We start from the raw sequence: 21,513 nt of genomic DNA, 5'->3' as shown, positions 1-21,513 counted from the left end.
GATGATTTTTTTTGGAAAAATTAAAATAAATTTTTATAATTTTTATACATGGTCGAGCTATTGGAGTCACTTATACAGATCTTGTAATTATTTTTCTTTGTTTTCAAATACAATGAATGAATCGAATAATTTGAATGAAGCGTAGTTTTTCTTTCGCATATGTGGAAATGGCGAAAAAAATGGCTTTGACTTTTACTTCCAAAAATGGATTTCAGCGGAGATATATCTCCGCTGAAAACCATTTTTGGAAGTAAAAGTGAATAGCATTTTTTGACTTAAAACTATAGCATTTTTGAAAAATCTTGTGATTTGAAGTTTTGTAAACTTCAAAACTCAAGATCTTTCAAAATTTGCGTTTGAATTGTGTAGTTGTTGATTGTTTTTTCTTGATGAGTTTATTCACTCCGAACTATGAACGCTTTTGCAGGAGTAGTGGAAGCTAAATCTAAAACGGAACTTAATAGTCTCATCAACAGGTTCTGATGACGTCCGTAGATGATTTGAATGTGCTCCCAGTTATCAGAAGGCTAATACACTTTCTCGGCCACGATGCCGCCGGTTCAGGTGTCCCTGGGTTCAGTCTAGCTAACTTGCGACAGGAGGCCACACAACAGTTGTGCTCAATTTAAAAAATCATGCCACGCAGTTGACTACAGACAATAATTTTCTCTTATGCGATGAGCCGTGGAAGCTTTGTAACCACAAGCTATTACCAGAACCAATTGCTAACGCTTGCTGAAAATGTTTCGAGGTGCAACCCTGATTCATATCTTATTTGAGTCAGCCGCATAAGCAGGAAAACCCAGCTCTGCACAAGATTTACCGATAGAAGTATGCAGGCGCAAACAGTACATTCGAATCGAAATTTTCAACAGAAGTAATTAAATCAATCAGGGGATTGTCGGCTTGAAAGCCAATCGAGAGAACCGTCTTCAACGTCTTCAGGAGTTTTCTTACCATTTTTTTGCGGATGAGGTTACTCACTCCAATTTGCATTAAAAGTAAGCGCTCTTCCACCCTTTACAGCTCAAAAAATTTGGTTGTCTTATGATCAAAGGGTTGATTGATGGGATACTTGAAAGACGATTGAAACATCGACTAACAAATTTTAAATCTTTTACGTGATCTCATATAAAATATAAAGCATGAGAGGTTAACCTTTTCAGTGTAAGTCAAAACTGCTTGTAATCGAAGGCTGTTCCAGCTGAATTATTCATTTTATCAGCTGGCTTAGGGTTACCTTAAGACTATTGCAAGTGTAACACAACTTTATTTTATAAATGACGACAATAATTGATCGGAGTTTCTGAAGTAAACAAAAAGGAAGTTTCCAGATTTCCTGCCCGGATAAAAGTTGATACTTAATTCGGATCAAAATTGACAGATGCTATCGTCGAAAACATGTTAGCAGTTGCTATCGTCGAAAACATGGGTTGTATAATAAAAAGTTCCGCACTCAATTTTTTTCGTCATTTAATGATATAATAAATTTTTATCCGGCTCACAAATTTGTAAACTAGTTTACGATATTGGTAACAACTTTATCCAAGAGAAGCCCGAGAGAACTTCTGTCTACAGCCTGAGAGATAACGTATTTCCACATGGGATCTTCTCTAATCTGGATAGAATTTTCTGTGTTTTTTGTATAAAAGCTATTCACTTTTGATCTGACATTAAAAATATACAATTTTTAGCAAGAATAACGTACAACCAGTTCACTGCTCAACGACAACAAGTTATAGTTACTTCTACCTGCTTTGAGCATACTAAATAGAGAGCCATTATTAGAAAAATTATTACTACTTAAGTTTTTTTCTAGCTCGTAATTCGGAAAAAAAGTACTCAAAAACATATAATTTCTTTGTTGGTTTTCCCCAGAAACAACAAAGTTTTTCAAAAATGAACAATAAGCTAGGGTTTGTGTTGAAATTTTTCTGCCAAATTCCTCAAATCTCAGATAAAATGTTCAATATTGAATCATTTTTCTGTATTTTGAAGCAAAAATTGTGCGACTGTTAGAAAATACAGATAAAAAATGTGCCGAAGAATTGGTTTGAAACAAAATTGAATGTTTTTGTATTTACTTTGTTTTTCCAACTCTTTGAGGAATTTCTGCGTTAGTTATACGTTCTTTTCAAAAATAATTTTCGGTCAAATTTTTATATTAGAAGCCAAGTTTTTCTTGATGCAATTAAAGTATTTGTTCAATAAGGGGTACTAATGCAAAAAATTTGAGTGAAAACTATCAGAGCGTTATACGGTACCGACATGCTGAAATGACTAGTAGCTATGTTTGTAAATGCAAAATTTGATTGTACAAAACTCATCATAAACCGTGTTCATTTGGTTTCTTTTTCTTAAAAGTTTTTTAGCTGTTTAATTTACACAATCAACGTTATTAATGAATGTAAAAAACGCAAACAAGACGCCCACCAGTAGACAGCTTGAAAACATCTCTCAATACGGGCCGACTTATATTATGACCAAATATGCTTGAACACACAGATAATGTTCGATCCAAATCCGTGGTCGAAATCAGACCTTTTAGTTGAACACAGATTAGAAACATAGTCAAAATTATGATCAAAATATAGTCGAACACTATTTCCAATCATAGTCGAACACTAAGTCAAACATAAAATGTAGTCGAAACTTAATCGAACACAAAAATAGTCAGTATTTCGAATCGTTGTCAAACACAAAAAGGGGTCGATATAGAAATCTAAAATAAATCGAACACAAAATTGAAACTTAATCGAAAACTAGAGAGAACCATACTCGAACACAAGCTCCAAACACAATCGAACACTATCTAAAATAGCCACTAGGCCTATTTAGTGTTCCCACGAGATGCCATTTTAAAGATACATTTTGCAAATGATAAACATCCTTACCTTTCGAAAGTATATTTGCTGTTATCAATTGTTTTTTGGTTGCTTGTCTAAGTTTTAATGACAGTTTTTTACTTAAAGTTATAATCTGATTTTACATATTACATTCTTTTTACCATCACCTCCCTTCTGATTATCCTAATTTTAATTTAATCATTTGGTCAACGATACCAATGCTTAAAACAATTTTTAAAGGCTTAACCGAAAACTTAAAATAAATGCACAAATTGAATTCATTCATTGACATTTCTCAAGCTATTTCAAATAGAAATAACTCTAGATTTAATTTGATGGCTCCAAATCTTTTCTGAATTATTAGTGTTGTTTTGTTGCCTAATTGTTTTTTCCTGCTATCATCATTCATACTTATTATCACGCTATTCCTGATGTTCGCAGTTAACCAGGCTGAGGTGCTTGGCTCATGGTTTGACCTGAGTGGTCGATGAATGAGTGTGTTTTAGATTTTCTGAGCTAAATGATGTCCGTTTCAAAATTTTGAGTTGAATGATATCAGTTTTCATCTTTTCAAATGAAAGGATGTCCATTTTTGACAGAATAACTGCTTTGAAGTTTTGAAACTTAGTTTTCGGTAAGCATTTCTCCTCAAGTGAGGTCAGCTCATGGGAACACCGAGGAAGATTTCTCCTGACTATAAGTTTTTCTTAATTTTTGTGATAAAAGGATAATCACTTACGTTTTGATCGGTTTAAGTTGAATTTGTTACGACTCCTATACAGGTATTTTCGAAACGTGTTTCTGTTAAATCGTCTCTCATTTCACGTAATGTTTGTCAATAAGCAGCAAAAATTCGTCGATTTCTGACGATATAACTCAATGAATTGAATCACTTTTTGTTCACGCATGTTTTAGCGATTGAATAAAATATCAGTGCATTTTGTGCTGCACACGCTACTATTGGGTGTTTCCAAACCGTGTTTTGCACTATTTAAGTTTTTGGATTGTTTTTTTTTACAATAGGCTGCAAAAACTTGCCAATATCGAGTTGGTTTGCTTTTGTTCAGGACGGTTTTTGCGGTTCGATGAAATTTCAGTGCAGTTTGTGTTGAACAATTGACTAAAGACTGAATTGAAACAACAGGATAAAAAAACTAAACAGAATTTTGAAACTCATTTTTTTCAAAGTTGATTATTTTTGGCAAAAAAAAAGATGAGATCAAAAATGGCTCGGAATCTTACGCGCTTTTTTGTGGTGCGTTATTTAAGTCAAAATTTCGAAACAAAATTACACTCTTAAGACGGGTCAAATCATTTGGTTTAAGATTAGGGAGCTAAACAGGGTCAATTAGAATTATTTTTACCCATTTTGACACTGCTTACCTCCCTATTTTTGAATCAAATGAACAGACTTATTTTATGGGTGTAAATTTGGTTCAAGTTTTTGCCAGAAAAGCTGGTAAATCTGCGAGTAAGCAAATTTACTCTCATCATTTCTTATTTAAATATAACCGAAATTGAAAAAAAAATGAAAAAAAATTTCAGTTTTTGTTCATTTTATCCGGTTGCTCGAACTTCAGCACTATAATAGCTCGATCAGCACAAAACGCAGTAAAATTTCATCAAATCGCAGAACTATGGGCGTTTAAAAAAGTTTCCAACTCATTGAATTGTATCATCAGAACTCGGCAAATTTTTGCTGCCCACAACAAAAATCTAGGAAAAATACAAGTAAAACGATAAAAGATTCTCAAAAATTTTTTCGAAAACAGCGTGTTTTTCGAAATAAACCGGGATAAATTGATCTAAAATGTTTTTTTTTCAATTCTTTTTTCTCTAGATTTTCGGTTATATTTGGCCTACTGGAGGTTTACCAGCCTACTGCAAAAGAAATTAAAAATCCAAATACTGGTGAAATAGGAGCTGATTTTTAACCAAACAAGGTATTAATTTATAAAAGGTGATTTAAGAGGTGATTTATAAAAAACAAGGTATAAAACTAAAAAAAAAGTTACCATGTAATTTTTCAATACAATAAAACAATCAGCTCAATACAGATTTTTTCTACATGTTTCTTATAGACTATCTCTAGATTATAAAAAAGTTTTTGATGTATAAAAATTATATACTGATTATATGCAGATTATTTTTTTGGTTCATTTATTTTTGGTTCACAAATCAATTTTATATGTACAAAATTGATTTTTGCTCCCAAAATGGCTGAGACAAATCGTTTTTATACTAACGTTAATCTGTAGTTTTTTCGGTACATAATTGATTTTTATCCATTTTTGTTACTGCGGGAATACAAACCGAGAGACTTTCTATGTGGAGTCCCTGATAAACGATAGACCGAATGGGCGAAAATAAAAATCAGCCAATCAGGATTCAGTATTCTCAAGTTTGGAAAAATATCAAAAAAGTGAACATTTCCATGGACTTGATATTACTTTTGGCCGAACAGAAAAACAGCAAAAATGAGCAATTTTTTTTCTATTTTCAAGGGTTTCCTTATGAAAAAAGCAAAATTTTGCTTCATTTAATTCCCATTAATTGAACGGAAAATTGGTTCATTCTAACGATTACTTCTCGACTGTTTTTGTTGTCGGTCATTCGCCCATAAACCCTTTGCCCATTCGGTCCTTCGCCCAAGATAGTAGCTCCCACTTTCTAGTGTATTTGATGTAGATTTTCATTTATGAACTCAAACATGCATATATTTATTTATTTTCGTTCTAAATAATTTGTTTATTTCCATGATCAACACATGGTTTGACCCCTTCTGACTCTATTTGACGTTACTCGACCCAAAGGTTGACCCTGTTTGACCCATGATTATAGTAGTTTTGTTCGAGCAAAACCTTCATTCGAACTTCTCGGGGTGGATGAAAAACAGGACATTGTTTGACTTTTTTGGTCAAATAAAGAGTCGAGCACCTCAGGACGAGTGACTCCCGCACTAATTTAGAATTTTCTTGCTCGCTATTGCCGAAATAATTGCCAATTTTTTCATTAAGACATATATAAGAGTAAAGGTTTTATTTTTAAAATTAACTCAACGTTTTATTATATCGAGAAAAAGTATAACGCTAACTTGTTTTGAATTGTCTGAATGAACATTTTCTTGAAGCACTCAACGCATTAGGCGGAGACGCTTGCTCCTCTTGGGCAAATCACATAAATTTACTTTTTGTGTTATCGCTGCCTAAACACTGAAGATGAATTAGACTATAATCTAATTACGGAAATTTTCTTTATAGCAGAAACGCAGTGTCATTTATCATTTCGTTATTTTCCATGTTTTATGTCGGTCCACAATAGCGCCAAAAGATTACAAATAATGCTTGTTTAATCATTTTTGATTTTTATTTAAGATATCTAATTAAATTGTTATCGATTCTGGAGACGTTAATGCAACTCTCTTCCTGCTTAGATAATTGCAAAGAGTTATATTTCGACTTCATTGAAGATTTCGAAAACCGGAAACTAAAAATTGTTCATTGTTCATTCGTTCATTTTGTTTCTTTTGTTTATATTTCAAATTTATATTTTTGTATTGGTACACAAAGCCACTCGGTTGCTTTTTTAGCTGCTTCTATAATAGCCCTCAAAGATTCATAGACAAGGATTCATAGACAAGAGGGAGTCGGAGGAGGAATCTCTAAGGAACCCCCCCCCCCCCCCCCCCCCCAGAGATTCGACCACCTGCCGACCCAAAGGGTCCCCCCTTTGTACTATTTTGAGATATCCATTTTTGGTGGACGGACCCTAAAATTTTTCAAAGGCGCCAATATATGTTTTAATTTTGAGTGCCCGCCAAAAAAACGCAATTTCTCGTCAAAATTATGCAAAAAGTGCCTGAAAACGTTTTTTTTGCATGTTTTTTCAAAAATTTTGCCTGAGGCACAGAAAATTTAACCAAAACAGGGTCTTTTCAGTGGTCTGGCACAGCTCAGGAAATCAATTTGGTCGACCTAAAAATAAAGTCGACCTAATGGTCTCTCAAACCCCCCCCCCCCTCCCCTCGGGAAAGTCCTAGATCCGCTCCTGTTCATACACATATAAAACAAATAAATCATCAATACGAGGCTGGAGGGACCGTGGAGGGACTATGAGAAAAAATTATACCGAGCCAAATAAAAAAAAGAAGAAAAATCTGATACCAAACCAGAGTAGAGGCAGGTGGTTTTTCAAAAACTGTTGAAGTTTAGCTTTTTTAAGTCGTCCAATTTGATTACGAGGCGCTCTAAGACCGCATCAAATTCCAATTTCATATAAAAAGTTATCTTATCTAGGCGCGTGCTCAGCCATCGAAATTAAATCGTAATGGCCTTTGAAAAAGTTTTAGGCTAGCTGAACCAAACTATATCTCGTAAATTAGTTCAAAAGAGGACTCTTGGGAACCAAAATAGAGGCCTCCCTCGGCACGCTTCTTTGACGGCAGCTATTGTCTAGAAAGCATTAACATACGAGAGTGAAAGCCTTTAGCTGGGCAAGTATCACAAATCGCTCCAACCACAGAGGTGCTGCTATTAAGTTCAAGTGCAAAATAGTCATAACCAATTTCGCTCTAGTGAAAAAAAAACAGCTGAAAGAAAGCATATGAAAAATTTAAAAAATTAAATAAAAACAAAAAGTTGAATGGTGTCAGGACTATTTGCCCCAAGTCAATTGGCCCTATGCCAACTTGTCCTATACTAACTTGCCCTACATGGCAACTTGTCCTATGCTAACTTGCCCCACATGACATTTTGTCCTATGGCGTTTTATCCCATACTTAACACTTTTACTTGATTCCTTGATGTTCAAATTGAGGACCAGCAAGTTCTAATGTACACTGGACTCGTTTCGAGATAACAAAAAACTCTAATCGAAAATATTCGAAGCTGAGTCTAAAAAACCATAATTTTTGGTAATTACACGCCAAACTTTGACAATAATCCATAATTAGCGCCTTTGAAACAAAATGAAACACGGCTATTCTTGCATTTTGCTTCATTGCTTACCATTTCGTTCTTAAACATCCACATAAATACTTCAACATAAATACTATGAGTCAACTTACGTGGGGAATATCTCAACGAAACAAACGAACACTAATTATTGACGGACACGATTTCACAAAAAAAGCAGACGGCAAAAACTACTGAGCACTGGAGATGCGCAAAATACAGTTCACACAAATGCCGCATGCTCGCCGTCACAGCAGGAGATGAACTCTTCTCAACAAAAAAAGAGCACAATCACGATGTTAGACCTGGGAAAATTGAGGCAAACCAGATCATGCATCAAATGAAAAAAGAGGCCAGGCAGCAAGTTGTACCTGTTAATAGTAGTATAATTGCCACTTGTCACCAGGAAGTAACTGATGAGAAAGCTGTTCAATTATCTTTACCCAGTCGTGCAGCAATAAACAGAACTCTTAACTGCCAGAAACAGAACTTGGTCCCGTCCTTGCCAATCATTAAATACAGGCATTTCATAATTCCGACGGAATATTCTGATTTCTGTTTAGTCGACATAGGAGTTATGGATCCAGAGCGAATTTTGATTTACAAGTGCGTTTCCAGAGTCTTCAATCAAAGGCTGTTATTTTCACCTCTTCCAGGCTTTTTTTTTCAAAATTAACGAGCTAGGTTTTAAAAAACCCTATGAAAACAACTGCGAGCTAAGCTTGGCACTGCGTTTAATACCCGCTCTCAGTTTTGTTCCAACTGATGTAGTGGAACAATCGTTCGAGAGCGTCATTTAGGAGATTGAGCACGTGGTGGACAGATTAGATCTTGAGAAAAGCCTGTCAGATAAAATTGACGAACTTGCCTCATACTTTCAGAGAAGTTATATAAAAGTCGAAACAATAGGGCAAAACAGCAGGCAACCGTTATTCCCTATGAATCTCTGGAACCATTCCCAAGAAGCAGCGGGAGGCTTGATACTAACGACAAACGCCGTTGAAGGTTGGCATCTTTGAGTGACAGCATTATCTCAACAAATCAGAAGTTCAACATTTTGAAGGCTATGGGGGGAACACAGAATCAGGGGCGGAAGAAATATTGGGATGTTCATAAAAAAAATCCAAAAAAAGGTAATTTCAACAAAGACCATGTTGTTGACTATTTATATGCACTAGCTCATTTAACTCTTTCATAAATTTTAAATTGTCGGCATAATTTCTACTTCATTGTCGGCATTTTGTTGCATTTTTAATGATTTTTAAAAAATCACCACTTTTTTTTAACTTATAGCCATCGTACAGGGTCCAAATTTTGAGAGATGATAAAAGCCAATACTGCAAAAATTTTGCTCATTCCCTAACGCCGCCCCCTATTCTGGGTTACCCAGTATAGTGGGGCTTAAGGGGCGAGTCAGTAACTGCGGTTTTCCGTTTCATCGATTTCATACTAAAATTTTTTGACCTTTTCAAGTTTTGAATTTTTGACTTCTTGATCAAGAGTGTTGTGCACTATTAACTATGCTATAGAAGCTTACAAAATCAGCAATCAATCTTTTGAAATATTTAACTCGACATGAAAATTGCATTGAAATTTTGCCGCTTTCATTTTGTTCATGCATGCTTTGAACTCATTTTGATTCAGCGCATGTTTAAATGATTCCGCATTTTGTTTCAAGCTTAATTGTTCAACAAAAACGTTTTTTCATCTTTATGCCGACATTATGTTCTACGAGGATATCAAAGAATCTGGGGCAAGTTTCATTTTTTATTATATGGGACAAGATGGCATTGGACAAGTTGCCATCTGGGGCAAGTTGGAACCGGACAAGTTGGGCTGGGACAAGTTGACTTGGGTCAAAATGACATGTAACCAATTGAACAAAAGGATTGTGCGATAATTATAAAAACTCCGAACAAGTATTTAATAAAACCTAAATCTAACATGTTCTCAAGCCTATTAATAGGGTACGCTCTGCCGGTTTTGTTTCGACAGAATGCAAAATAGAAAACTTTTTGTGGGAAATTTTCAAAATTGTATAAACTAATTATTAGCTTACTCAATGTTTTCATGGGCGCTAAGTTAATTTATCAGCAATTTTTTTTGTTATTTTTTTTTTCATTTTTCATAGCCCCTAATGAATCATAGACATATGAAACAAACAAATCATATTTACGAGGCTGGAGGGACACATGAGGGCTCTTTTTCCTTCCCCCCCACCTGCGAATTTTTACATGTAAATTTGTTGACCACTTTATCGCATTGTTATGAAAATTTACATACAGACTAATAAGGCCACGACAAACATATTTGGTCTTCATACTCAACCTCGTAAAACCACTCGTTGCACTAAAAAAATGAAGCTCGTGTGAGGTGTGGGGGGGGGGGGGGTGTTGGGAAAGGAAAAAGAGCCCACATGAGAAAAAATTATACCAAAATAAATGTAAAAAAGAAGAAAAATCTGGTATCAAACTAAAGCAGGCGGTTTTTCAAAATTGTTCAAAAGTTTGCACAATTTTTTAAGTCGGCCATTTTGATATTCTGAGGCGCTCTAAGACCGCATCGAATTCCAATTTTATACGCAAAGCTACCTTCTCCGGCCGCCTCACCCATCAAACTTAAATTGTATCGCCTTTGAAAAAAAAATTTAGTCTAGTTAAGCCAGATGAATCACGTAAAATAGTAGAAAAGGGGACAATTGAGAACCAAATTAGAAGCCTTCCTCGGCACGCTACTTTGACGGCAGTTATTGTCTTGAAAACATTGAAATAAGAAAGCGATAGCCTTCAGCTGGGCAAGTAACACAACTTATATTTGAAAAAATATTTCACCTGTGACCATTTTTTGTATGTGGGGGTTAAGTTACTGGGGTTTAAAGACTGGAATTTTGGCCAATTTGGGACATTTATCGCGCGATATATTACGCGCTATTAACGCGCAAGCGAAGTTTAATCTGTCTTAGAAATTGTTCCAAATTGGTTGAAAGAAGCTTATTTGCCATAATTGATGTGTTACTAGAAGCAAAATTTATCACTTTACTTGTGGGGAGATGATTTTCACAAAATATCTCATATTTTTTTACAATTATTTTTTCATTTTCTTTTCTTTTTTTATTTAGCTTTTTCATGGTATTACTGCTTCATAGACCTTAAAAGGCAGTCGCAACATTCCGGGCTTCGCCTCGATACGAGCAATCTTGTTGTTCCGACTTTCGATACGAAAGTATTGGAATATTTGCGCTCGGGGTGGGTTTTTTTTCTTCAGACAAATTTTTTAAAAAGCGATTTCTGACGGAATTTTTTGTGAGATTTCCTGAGCTTGAACTTGAAAAGATGTTCAACCTGCGATCAATTTTCTTAAAATTTTGGGGTTTAAAGATTGGCCAATTTGCCAATTTGCGACAATTAAAGCGATATATTTCGCGCTATTAACGCGTAAGCGGAGAGTTAATCCGTCTTAAAATCGTTCCAAATTGGTTGAAAGAAGCTTATTTGCCATAATTGATTTGTTACAAGGAGCGAAATCTATCTATAATTTTTTATTTTATATGGCGTGTGGGGGGATGATTTTCATTAAAAAAATTTCAAATTTAATTTAAAAAATGTTTCTTTTTATTTTAATACATTTAATTTTTTAATGTTATTACTACTCCATAATACCTTAAAAGGCAGTCGGAACATTCAGGGCTTCGCCCTGATACGAGCAGTCTTGTTGTGAGTTTATTGTACGTATTCAGAAAGAAGTTTCGTTTACCACTGTTCAGTTTTGTAGATTAATTTCAATTTCCCCTCTGACTGCAAATGGGATAACTAATTTGTTGTTGTTTTATAAGAGTCCAATGGAAGAGTGAAAAATCCGTAGAATTGGTACAAGTGTTTGCAAAATTTCAATTAAAAGATGCCTTTAGCCAATTAAACATTTCTTTCTCAAGAAATTAAGTTTTAAAACGAGTTAAAATTTTTCGAGTTAATATGCAAGAGAGTGTCCGGTAACTTGACCAAGTCTCTATATTTTGTAGTCAAGGTAATGTGTGCCGTCTTATGATTTTCGACAAAAAATATGACACAAATGTCTGAAAAAAAAAAGAGTAGCTTCACTTTGATTGTTTAAATTTTTCTTTTAACAAATTCTATTAACAAAACTTTTAGAAATGGTGGATAACAGGGAAAAACTCAGACAAAATTTTTTGACACCTTGGTGTTTCAAAAATCTAGGTAATGTTTATATGGAAAACAAGCATTAGACAAGACTGTTCGTATCAGGGCGAAGCCCTGAATGTGCCCGCTGCCTTTTAATGTCTATGGAGCAGTGATAACATGAAAAATTTAATGTAATAAAACAAAATTTGATTTTTTTTTAAATTTGAGTTTTTTTGTGAAAACATCCCCACACATGTCATATTAAGTACAAAGTGGTAAATTTTGCTCCTATGAACAAATCAATTATGGCATATAAGCTTCTTGAATCAATTTGGAGCGATTTATAAGATGGATTAAGATAAGTCTCGCTTACGCGTTAATAGTGCGAAATATATATCGCGCGTTAATTGTCCCAAATTGGCCAAAACGGCTATCTTTAAAACCCCATAATTTTACGAAAAATGATCACAGGTGAAATAATTTTTCAAAATTAAGCTTTCGAATGATATATAGAAAATTCCGTCAAAATTGGCTAGTTAAAAGTCGAAATTTGTCTGAAGAAAAAAACCCTTTCCGAGCACAAATATTCCGTTACTCTCGTTACGAAAGTCGGAACAATAATGTATAAATTTAATCACAAAGTTTTATGCGGAACAAATAAAAGGTAAGAGAGAACCAATAAGCTTGTTTTGTTTTGTTGAGTCATGGGAATACTTTAATCGATCAATCAGGCTGTTGTGCTGCTGTTACATGTATTACTACTATTCATATGTATCACTACAAGTCTTTCATCAAAGTGAGCATTTGGGATAGGATTTTCTATTTGAGTTACAATTTTTAGTTCGTTAAGTTATATCACTGTAAAAAAAACGGTCAGTATCAGTCAACCCAGCATATCATACGAAAGTGGTAAGTTTCATTTACTCGATTGAGTCAAAGGGCCGAAAAAGGCATTGTGGTCCGTTATCACTTCAAACTCCGATCAAAGTTATCTGTTAAAGTTCGACGACCCCTAGTGTTCACAAGAGTTAAAGACTGTTCAGTTAGTCATTTTGTTATTGGTGAAGTTGTTTGATTCTAAGGGTCTTTCGAACAATTTAAGAGATTTGCGTTACTTCTGATCTAAGAAGGTTAAGAAGGTTAGTCGGAAGACATTGTTTCGACAGCAAATTCTCAGATGAGGAGAGAATAATTACTATTTCTTTATTTAAAATTACGGTATTACAATTTTAGATTCCATGAGAGACATTCATTTTAAAAATGAATAGGTAAGACTTGAAATTGGTATCAATGAAGAATAAATTTTCAATTGATCCCACAGAGAACATCTAGGCGTTCAAAAAATGGAGTGGAATAATCAAAACCGCAAATTTCAGTCTGGAACTAACTACATTTAGAATAGATGCGATAATATTGTTGCGTAGCTTTGCGTCATTAAAATTTTAAATTTTTTTGACTGATTAGAGTTCGAATCTAATTTTTGTTAAAAAAAATTATTCGATGGACTAATGATTTAAATAATTTTAGAAATTTCAGCTACTCGATTCTTTGTCGCAGTTTGATAGTGGTAAGGGTTTTCCATTTGGCATTCTTGAAATAACCAAATCAATGAGGGTAGACACAAATCATTTCGGGCTAAATATTTTATCGAAAAAACCAAAGGTATAGATAATTTTTCCTTCAGATATAACAATATAAAGCGGAAGAAAGAGCTTTCTGATCTGTTATTATTTCAAGTTCAGCCCCGTACAGATAATTTCTGCAGAGCTCTACAGCCCAAACACTGCCCAGGAGTTCGAGCTCGTTCGCCAAAAATTTCCTTTCATGGGGATTTAAGAATCGACTAGCAAAAGAATCGGATCTTAAACCCTTCCTATGGAGTTATTCGATGTTGTGCCGAGAAAGTTATGAGAAGCGTCTGTTTTCATTCTTCTATTTAGTTTTCCGTCGAAAATCGTTTTTTTTCTCTATCAAGTTACTATTCTGGGTTTTAGTTTCTCAAAAGCGATTGTTTGATAGTCCGACCAATGATATATCCACTTCTTGTTCAGTAGAGGTCTTAAGGAGATTCCAAGGGTTGATTATTTCGGGATGAATTTCATGAACTAATTTAGTGATTGGAAAAGTGAGCTTGAATTTAGTTACTAAGGTCTTGTTTACGAATGGGATTTGATGCTACAAAGCCAAATCACTCTTTTTTAAAGTTAACAATTGAGTTAATTGATGGCAAAATTGTTTTTCTGAAGCTTGATAAAAATTTTTCGACTATTACTCTATGTTATTTAAAACTTCCTTTGGAAGAAATTAAGATGTCGTCTGAATGAACGTTGGTAAAAGGAACGTTTTCGATGGTTGAGTCCATCAGCCTTTAAATTTCACTTAGCATATCACTTAGTCCGTAAAAATTTTTCAAAATTAATATGTAGCACGTATAATTCCTTTTACAATACTAAAACTGCATTGCTTGCTTGTAATTTCATCCAGGCTTAGTTGACTGTAAGCGTTTTTGAAGTCTAAGTTTGTGAACCGGACCTCTCCATCGGATCTTTTGGAAAGATGAGATGCGACGTGATATACCAACTCAATGTTGTTTAACAATTGATATTTGTTTTTAAAAATTTGTTTTTTAATAATTTGCGACTCTCACGGGAGTTTCATGGACTTGTCTTTTTGCAAGTGAGTTTTTTAGGGTGATGAATTTATCTTTGTCCCAGCTTACTGGTTGTTTCGATTTTTGCTTCCGTTTTTAGTCTACCCAGTTCTTAGTTTCAAGCGGAGAGTAGGTGTACGGCACAGGTACTCTTCTACCATTTAAATGCACTGGTTTCAGTAGATCAATGAAGTGCGTAACCAGCTTTGTTTTTTTATTTTCTCGATTCTATAAAAAAAAATTTGATTTTTTCGTTTCGTTTTTGAAGACTCCGATAGAGTTTGCAACTGACTTACTTTCAGTGGTGTTCTGAAAGCAAGGAAAAGGCTTCTGTGCGACTTCTATCCCGACATATGGAAATTGTCGTTTCCTGGGATATTTCGTTCGTGACCATCAGTCATGTAGAATGTTTACATGTTTCTCTCCGGATTTACAAACCTTGCAAAGTGGCCTTTAAAATTACAAGATATACAGAGGGTATCCTTCGCATTGCAAACAGCAAGGTACCCATTTACAAATTTTTCACCACTTTTCATGCATGAGTTACCTCTATATACCGCAAGGGATAATTCTCGTTTGTTAAAATTCCGGTGGTTATTTACGAAATTACTATTTACTTGTCAAGAAGGTTCAAAATTGTTCGTCATATTTAAAGATTTTTAATTTTGTTACCTTCTAAATGAGCACCATGTTGAGCTTCAAGAGGTGGTAAAATTTCTGTAAGAGTTTTTTTTTGAGTTTCGTAAATCTTCTTATAGTTTATAAAACTGTCTCTAGTCCATTCGTCTTCTACGCTGGAAACATGGCTTTTCTTGGCCATCTCCCTTGATTTGTTCTCAGGCTTCTCTTTTCCTCTGGCGTCTGTTGAGTAGCTTGTGGCGTTCGAATGTCACATTTGGTTTTCTTATAAAATCTTGGTTTGAAAATTTCCAGAATCCGGCAAAATTTATTCGAAGATATTTGGCTTTTGAAAGCTTTTGGGCAAATTTCCGTTTACCTCTTCATTTCCTATTGCTCAACTTAATATTGGGCGGATCTTCATGTTGGTTTCATTCATATGCATTCCGTTGAAGTTCTTAGATCCTAATTAGATACTGATTTTTTCTGATTCCTCGCTCTTTCCTCTCTTCCTCTAGATTTCTAGCTATCCATTCGGTTTTGGCCATTTTTGACTCACTGAGCTACTCCTCTTCTAGTGGAACCGTTTTTGGTTTCAAAAAATCCTGCGAATTTAGTAAATTTTTAATGTCGATGTTCTCTTCGATGTGGACATATCCCTCCAGTCTTACCATGAGGTAAGGGGTGGATCGTTTGCGTTTGACAGATTGGGGGACGCTTCTCATGCCAGATTCGTTTATAGAGGTTTGCGCCATAAAAAAGATACTGATATTCGAACTAAACTAAGCTTGAAATAAAAAAAACCAAAGAAAAAAAATCAATTAAAAAACACTGAACTCGCTCTCACCAATGGAGATTGCTGGTATAAGACAAGTTCATAGATGACGTGTTAAAATAAAAAAAAAATAATTAAAATAAAAAGATAACCACAACAAATCTTTTTTTTTCAGGACTACGTTTCACTAAAGGGCTTCACATACATTCAGGGGGCAGAAATGGTTTTTTTCCAACGGAGGACAGTGTTATTTTCGCCGTAGGCAATTTTTGCAAACCGACAAAAGAGTTTTTGGGCACATTAGGGAAAGTTTCGATCAGTTTTGAACATTCACTAACAGCACATACATTTTGTGAATTACGTAATAGCAAAAAAGAAATATATATATATATATATATATATATATATATATATATATATATATATATATATATATATATATAATTTTTCAGTTGCAGCTTGAATCACGACTGTAAGGACTTGAACATATTTCAAATCTGATTAAGATCCTCTTTCGGAAAACTTTGATCGCACGATCTGATGATAAAGTCAACTGGCTGGGATTGTGTAATTCATCTACAAGCTATAATTGTATAGGCTTATAGTGCTCATTTTCACATCAAGCGGTCAAAGTAAAAAGTTTTGGCGTACAAAGTTAAGGGGAGTCGGGAAATCAATCAATGTCTGTGTTCTTTTTATGTGGGTTGAGACAAATTGAGTTCAACCGCAAGAAAAAAGCTAACATTTTCTCAACCCACATGTTCTTACCCTCGCTTCTTTTCCCCCAACTGATTTGACTTTTAGCACTCTGATTTAAAACTTAAACTGTTTTTAAAGCTAAGCAGTTTCCAATTTTCTTTTGCTTGAATTACGTCAACAGTTTATCAACAATTAAACGATCTCTCTGCGAGATAAGGATTCAATTTCAAAAGCCTCAAAAACCCACTCTGCTTTATTTACACTTTTGGCTCACAAAATTTTTCACAAGATCTTCTTTGGTGATTTATCTCTGCTGATCAACTCGGAAGTTTATCTTAAGAAACTGTGGGCGCCCATATTTACCCGGCGTCAGTTTTTCAAACATTTTTCATAAACGATACAAACAATATAATATCTGAGTCCTATCTATGATTTGGGCAGTGTTGAAAAAATCGGAATGAGTGGTTTAAATAAAAAAGAAACAAAACTATGCACAAATTATTTTCGGCCCGACAAAAAAATACTTGAACACACCACTGTATAACTCGTCTTCATCGAGATTTTTCAAAAACCAGCCGTAATTTTTACTAGATTTGCCCAAATTTACAATTTTTTAAGGAATATTTGTAAATAAGGTATGTCTAATTCTAAAAGGCATTTGATATCATTTTAACTTATTCTACCAAATGAAAACTGGTCCAATACTCGTCCTGATTAATATTCTTGATTATTAATTTTTCCAAAACTTGATTCATAGACAAAAGTCATTAGCATAAATGATTATCCATGAATCCGCAAGCACTAAATCGGGAGAACATCAAATAGACTTATCAGCTTTTCGATTACTCCAGTTAAGAATAACTGCTTACCGTAAATTTGTATTTGCTCATTGCTTTTCATTTAACTTCCCTTTTAAGCAATCAGAAAAACGTTTTAAGCGGAAAACTTTTGTCATAAAGAAATCAGCATGAAAAATATTAGTCGTGTTTCGGATTGCAAAAAAATATCTCAGTGTCCAGCGAAAGCGGTCTGATCTTTTAATTATTCAGACTGAAAGTTAGTGAAAAGACGGAATTCGAACTATTGATTGATGTTTTGAAGAGACACTATAACATGTCATTTTATCATCTTCCTTTTTGAAAAAAACTGACGAGAAGATAATTTGCAGTGATAACTGTTGTCGGAACTTAATGTGCTAACTGCACAGCAATCAACTAATTTTGTTTTAGCTGAAGATTACTCACTTATGTCTTATTTTCAAATTCTAAAGGGTTAATTTCCTGTTTGCATGTTGAGTATTATATAAAATAAAGAAAGAACCGGAAAGTACATGAAAGTCACGTGGAGCTCGTCGCCGGTCGATAAGAGGCAATTTTTTGGTTTATGGCTAACGAGTCAGCGGAAAAATTACACTCGTCTGCAAAAAGTGAGTTGAATAGCTCGCAATGTTTCCTTTTTTTCATAAGCGCACTGTTAGACATTTCGTTAGTTAATGACTCGGACGAATAGAAAAATCAAAGGAAAGTGCTTCATTTAGGACACTTGCCTACGAAGTTTGCAGTTTTTTTCTACCACAACGCCTATTTTTTTCAAAACAGCTAGACCAAACTGTTTAAAAAGTTGCAAGTCAGGTGAATAATTGTATTGACCATTTGAAAAATGGGGAGGAACATTGTATTTGCGTCCGCTGTAATTTTTTTTGTTTTCCACGCAAAATCAGGTACCATAAACAGTCATCGGATGGGTTAAATGATATATCATTATAAAGCCCTTCCAGTCGTGACTCGAACGACTTCAAAAAATTTTCAAAAAGTTGTCCCCGTATCCATAAAAAAAGGTTTTTGATTTTTAGTTTAAATTCGAGCAATAATAGCTTTATAGCTTGTTTTTGCTTAATTTAAGCCCTGTAAACATAGTTAAACTAAATAAAATTGTTTTTGGAGTTTTTCTTAGCGCCATTTAAAAGAAAAAGCTCCAAAAATCAAAAAACTTCTTTCTTCAAAATTTTTTTTCTTCAAAAAGTAGTGTTGATTTTTTCTATGTGGTGATAAAAATTTTGAACGCAAAGCTGAAACTCGGGAAAGTTTGACATTTATAGTAAAAAATTGTAGAAAAACGACCAATAAAACAACAAAAAACATTTGAAAGAATCGAAAATTTTTTTTCCAAATTTCTTTGATTAATTCAAATGTTTTTTTTTGGTTTTATTAGTCATTTTCTACAATTTTTGACTATAATTGTCAAATATTCCCAAGTTCCAGCTTTGTGTTCAGATCCTTTTTATCACCACACAGAAAAAAAAAACAATAGTTTTTGAAGAAAAAATTTTTTTAGGCTCTAGTCGGAGCGTTCTGTGCTACTTGCACTGTAAACGGTTGTCCTTGATTTTGTGTGCATTGAGTGGGACAAGCATATAAGGGTACACATATTGAAAATTTCTGTTACTCCGCGACTATTAAAAACGTATTGCCCGCAAACTAAACAATTTGCGCCGTTTTTTTCGATGGGAGTAAGCAGCGTTTTTCACGTAAAAGACTGGTTTAATCATATTCAAGTTTTAAAAAAATATATAAGAGCTTTTGTCTCCAATGAAAATGGATGCTTTCACAAAACTAAGAAAAAATTCTCAGCTTTTTTATTCTAAAATTGTATGATTTTGATTATTTGATAGGGTTGTTCATTCAAATTTGAGAACGGTGTCAAATGGCTTTCTATCCGGAAAATCAAATTGAAAGCAAGTTTTCTCGGAAGTACGTTTTTTCAGGATATGCAATTTTTTCAAAAGATACTAATTAAAGTAATTTAAAAAAAAACAAAGATAGAAGATAATGAGGCTGGTTTAATGGTTTTTCATCGTTAAATTAGAAAAATTATCGTTAGCCAAGCCCATGTTGGATGTTACATTTTGTAAACTGAAACGTTTTTTGTTGACTTAAAATGTATGGAAGGATTTTTATTAATTGTTTGGTTTTTTAAAGTGGTAGATGTTACAGTCACGGGACATAAAAATTGCAACTTTTTAACTTCAAAGTGAAAATTAACATGTTTTTGTCGTTTTCTCTGCAACTACTAAAAAATAGGAAGGTAAGACTGAATTTATTATACATACTACTGGAATTATTTGGAAAAAAAGTAGATGGCTTAAAGCTGGCGAAACCTGGCTTTGAAAGTGTAAAACAGCCAGTTAATCATAACTAGTTTCAGAGGTAATATTGCGATGTGGCCCTGGAAAAGTCTTTCCAAAAATATTGAAGAAAATGAATTTATGGGCTCAAGTTAGTTAATTGGGGAGCTGACGAGGTTGATATGCTCTTTAGGCCAAAAAATAATGACAAAAAAGAAGAGCTGAACTTGCTCCGGCGTCAAAAAGCAGTCGTAAACGATTTAACGATACAGTTTTAAAAAGTTTTTTGTAATCATACTCAAGTTCGAAAAAAATGAAGACAATATAACTTTGTATGAGAACCCTGGGCATGAATTGGAGCAGTCATTTTTCCAAAATAATTGCCGGAAATTATTTCTGTTGTTTTTTTTTCGACAATCAGTGCAAAATTAAGTATAAATGTTTAGCTGAGTATTGACGCCGGGCCAGATAACTCTTTCAATATTTTTCGTCAATTTTCCCGGGCATAAAGAGTAAATCATTCTCCTCACATCCCCACAAAACTTATTTGAGGACGCATATTTAAATTCTTTGTGTTTTTTCGAGGATTACCTCTCGAACTAGTTATGATGTACTGAGTGTTGTAGGTTTCAACACCTTGAATCCGGCTAGGTCACGCGACTCTAGCTGCTGAACATTTTTTTTGATTTTAAGATTTTGTAGAGTTTTTTTTTGTTGCGAAACTGTTAGGCTGCATTTTTTGTTAATTTATCAAAAGTTTTGTCTTTGGACTCCTGGGGTACCAGCAAAAATGTATATACTAATAACACAAAAATTTTCACAAGATTGGAAAATTGCTCAAACACTTTTTCAGTTCTGATTAGGCAGGGAAAAAATCTAAAATTTGAACCTCTTTCGTGACAGTTCATTACTCGGAAGGTTTATCAGTTGGAAATTTTAATAAAGAGATTTAAAATTCCTCTTTAGATAGCCTCATTATTTGGTCATCTGAAATGATGTTTTGCTTAACGAAGTCAGAAAACGTTCTAAACGGACGCGCTAATTGATTTCCTTCAAAAATCTTGCGGCTATGAAATTCGAATGCTGTCAATGAACTGGGCTGAACGGAAATTCCTAAAAAGCTTCCCCTCTAATTTACAACTAAGTCAAATTTCAGGTCCGCACACAAGTTCCTAATGAGCTCTTCGAGTAGTTATTTCGAACAATTAGATATTTACCGCCGTTTTATTACATTTTTTTTCCAGTTTTTTTTTATTCCTCGACCATTATTTTGGAGTAAGTTTTGCGATGAGAAATAAATCATTTGGGAAAAACCAAGCAAATCAAATCTTTTAAATAGTCAACCACTTTTTCTTTATAGTGTATAATATATCTGCTTCGCTGCAATTGGTTGCTGTTTTGGTAAAGTATATAAAGACACCAGCCATATAGAATTTTCCGCTCGATTTAGAATTTGCTTTGAACCTTTATTTTTTCAAAACAGCCCAGTTGGAATTGTCTCCCCTCATATAGTTTGTTATAATTTTGATCACACTCTCATTTTCCTCCGATTGAATCAGGTATACAGTTAGTTACTTTTCTTTCTGGTATAAGACTCAAAATCACCCCCAAAAACTACAAAAACACTGACTTAGAAGTAAAAAGAACAAAGATGAAAAGCTGCTTTCATTTTAAGCTCCATTCAAATTCAGAATGCTATTTAGAAGACCA

The 21,513-nt window shown here is 34.1% G+C and overlaps 1 protein-coding gene across 2 annotated transcripts in view; it reads left to right on the top strand.

Annotated features, from left to right (window-relative positions):
- The first annotated feature begins 5,500 nt into the window (after positions 1–5,500).
- The window catches only part of LOC134846458 (uncharacterized), a 71,669-nt gene continuing 55,656 nt past the window's right edge, over positions 5,501–21,513 (top strand). The window contains exon 1 of one of the 2 annotated variants that reach the window (XM_063863824.1): positions 5,501–5,616. The gene's annotated coding sequence lies outside the window, so the exon portion shown is untranslated. Of the gene's footprint in view, positions 5,617–21,194; positions 21,363–21,513 lie in introns of those variants that run through there. The other variant, XM_063863819.1, reaches the window with a different exon arrangement.

Source organism: Symsagittifera roscoffensis, chromosome 5 (assembly GCF_963678635.1).
Source record: "Symsagittifera roscoffensis chromosome 5, txSymRosc1.1, whole genome shotgun sequence".
NCBI lineage: Eukaryota > Metazoa > Xenacoelomorpha > Acoela > Convolutidae > Symsagittifera > Symsagittifera roscoffensis.
The sequence above is the reverse complement of the archived record's forward strand: the minus strand, read 5'-3'. Positions and strand labels throughout refer to the sequence as shown.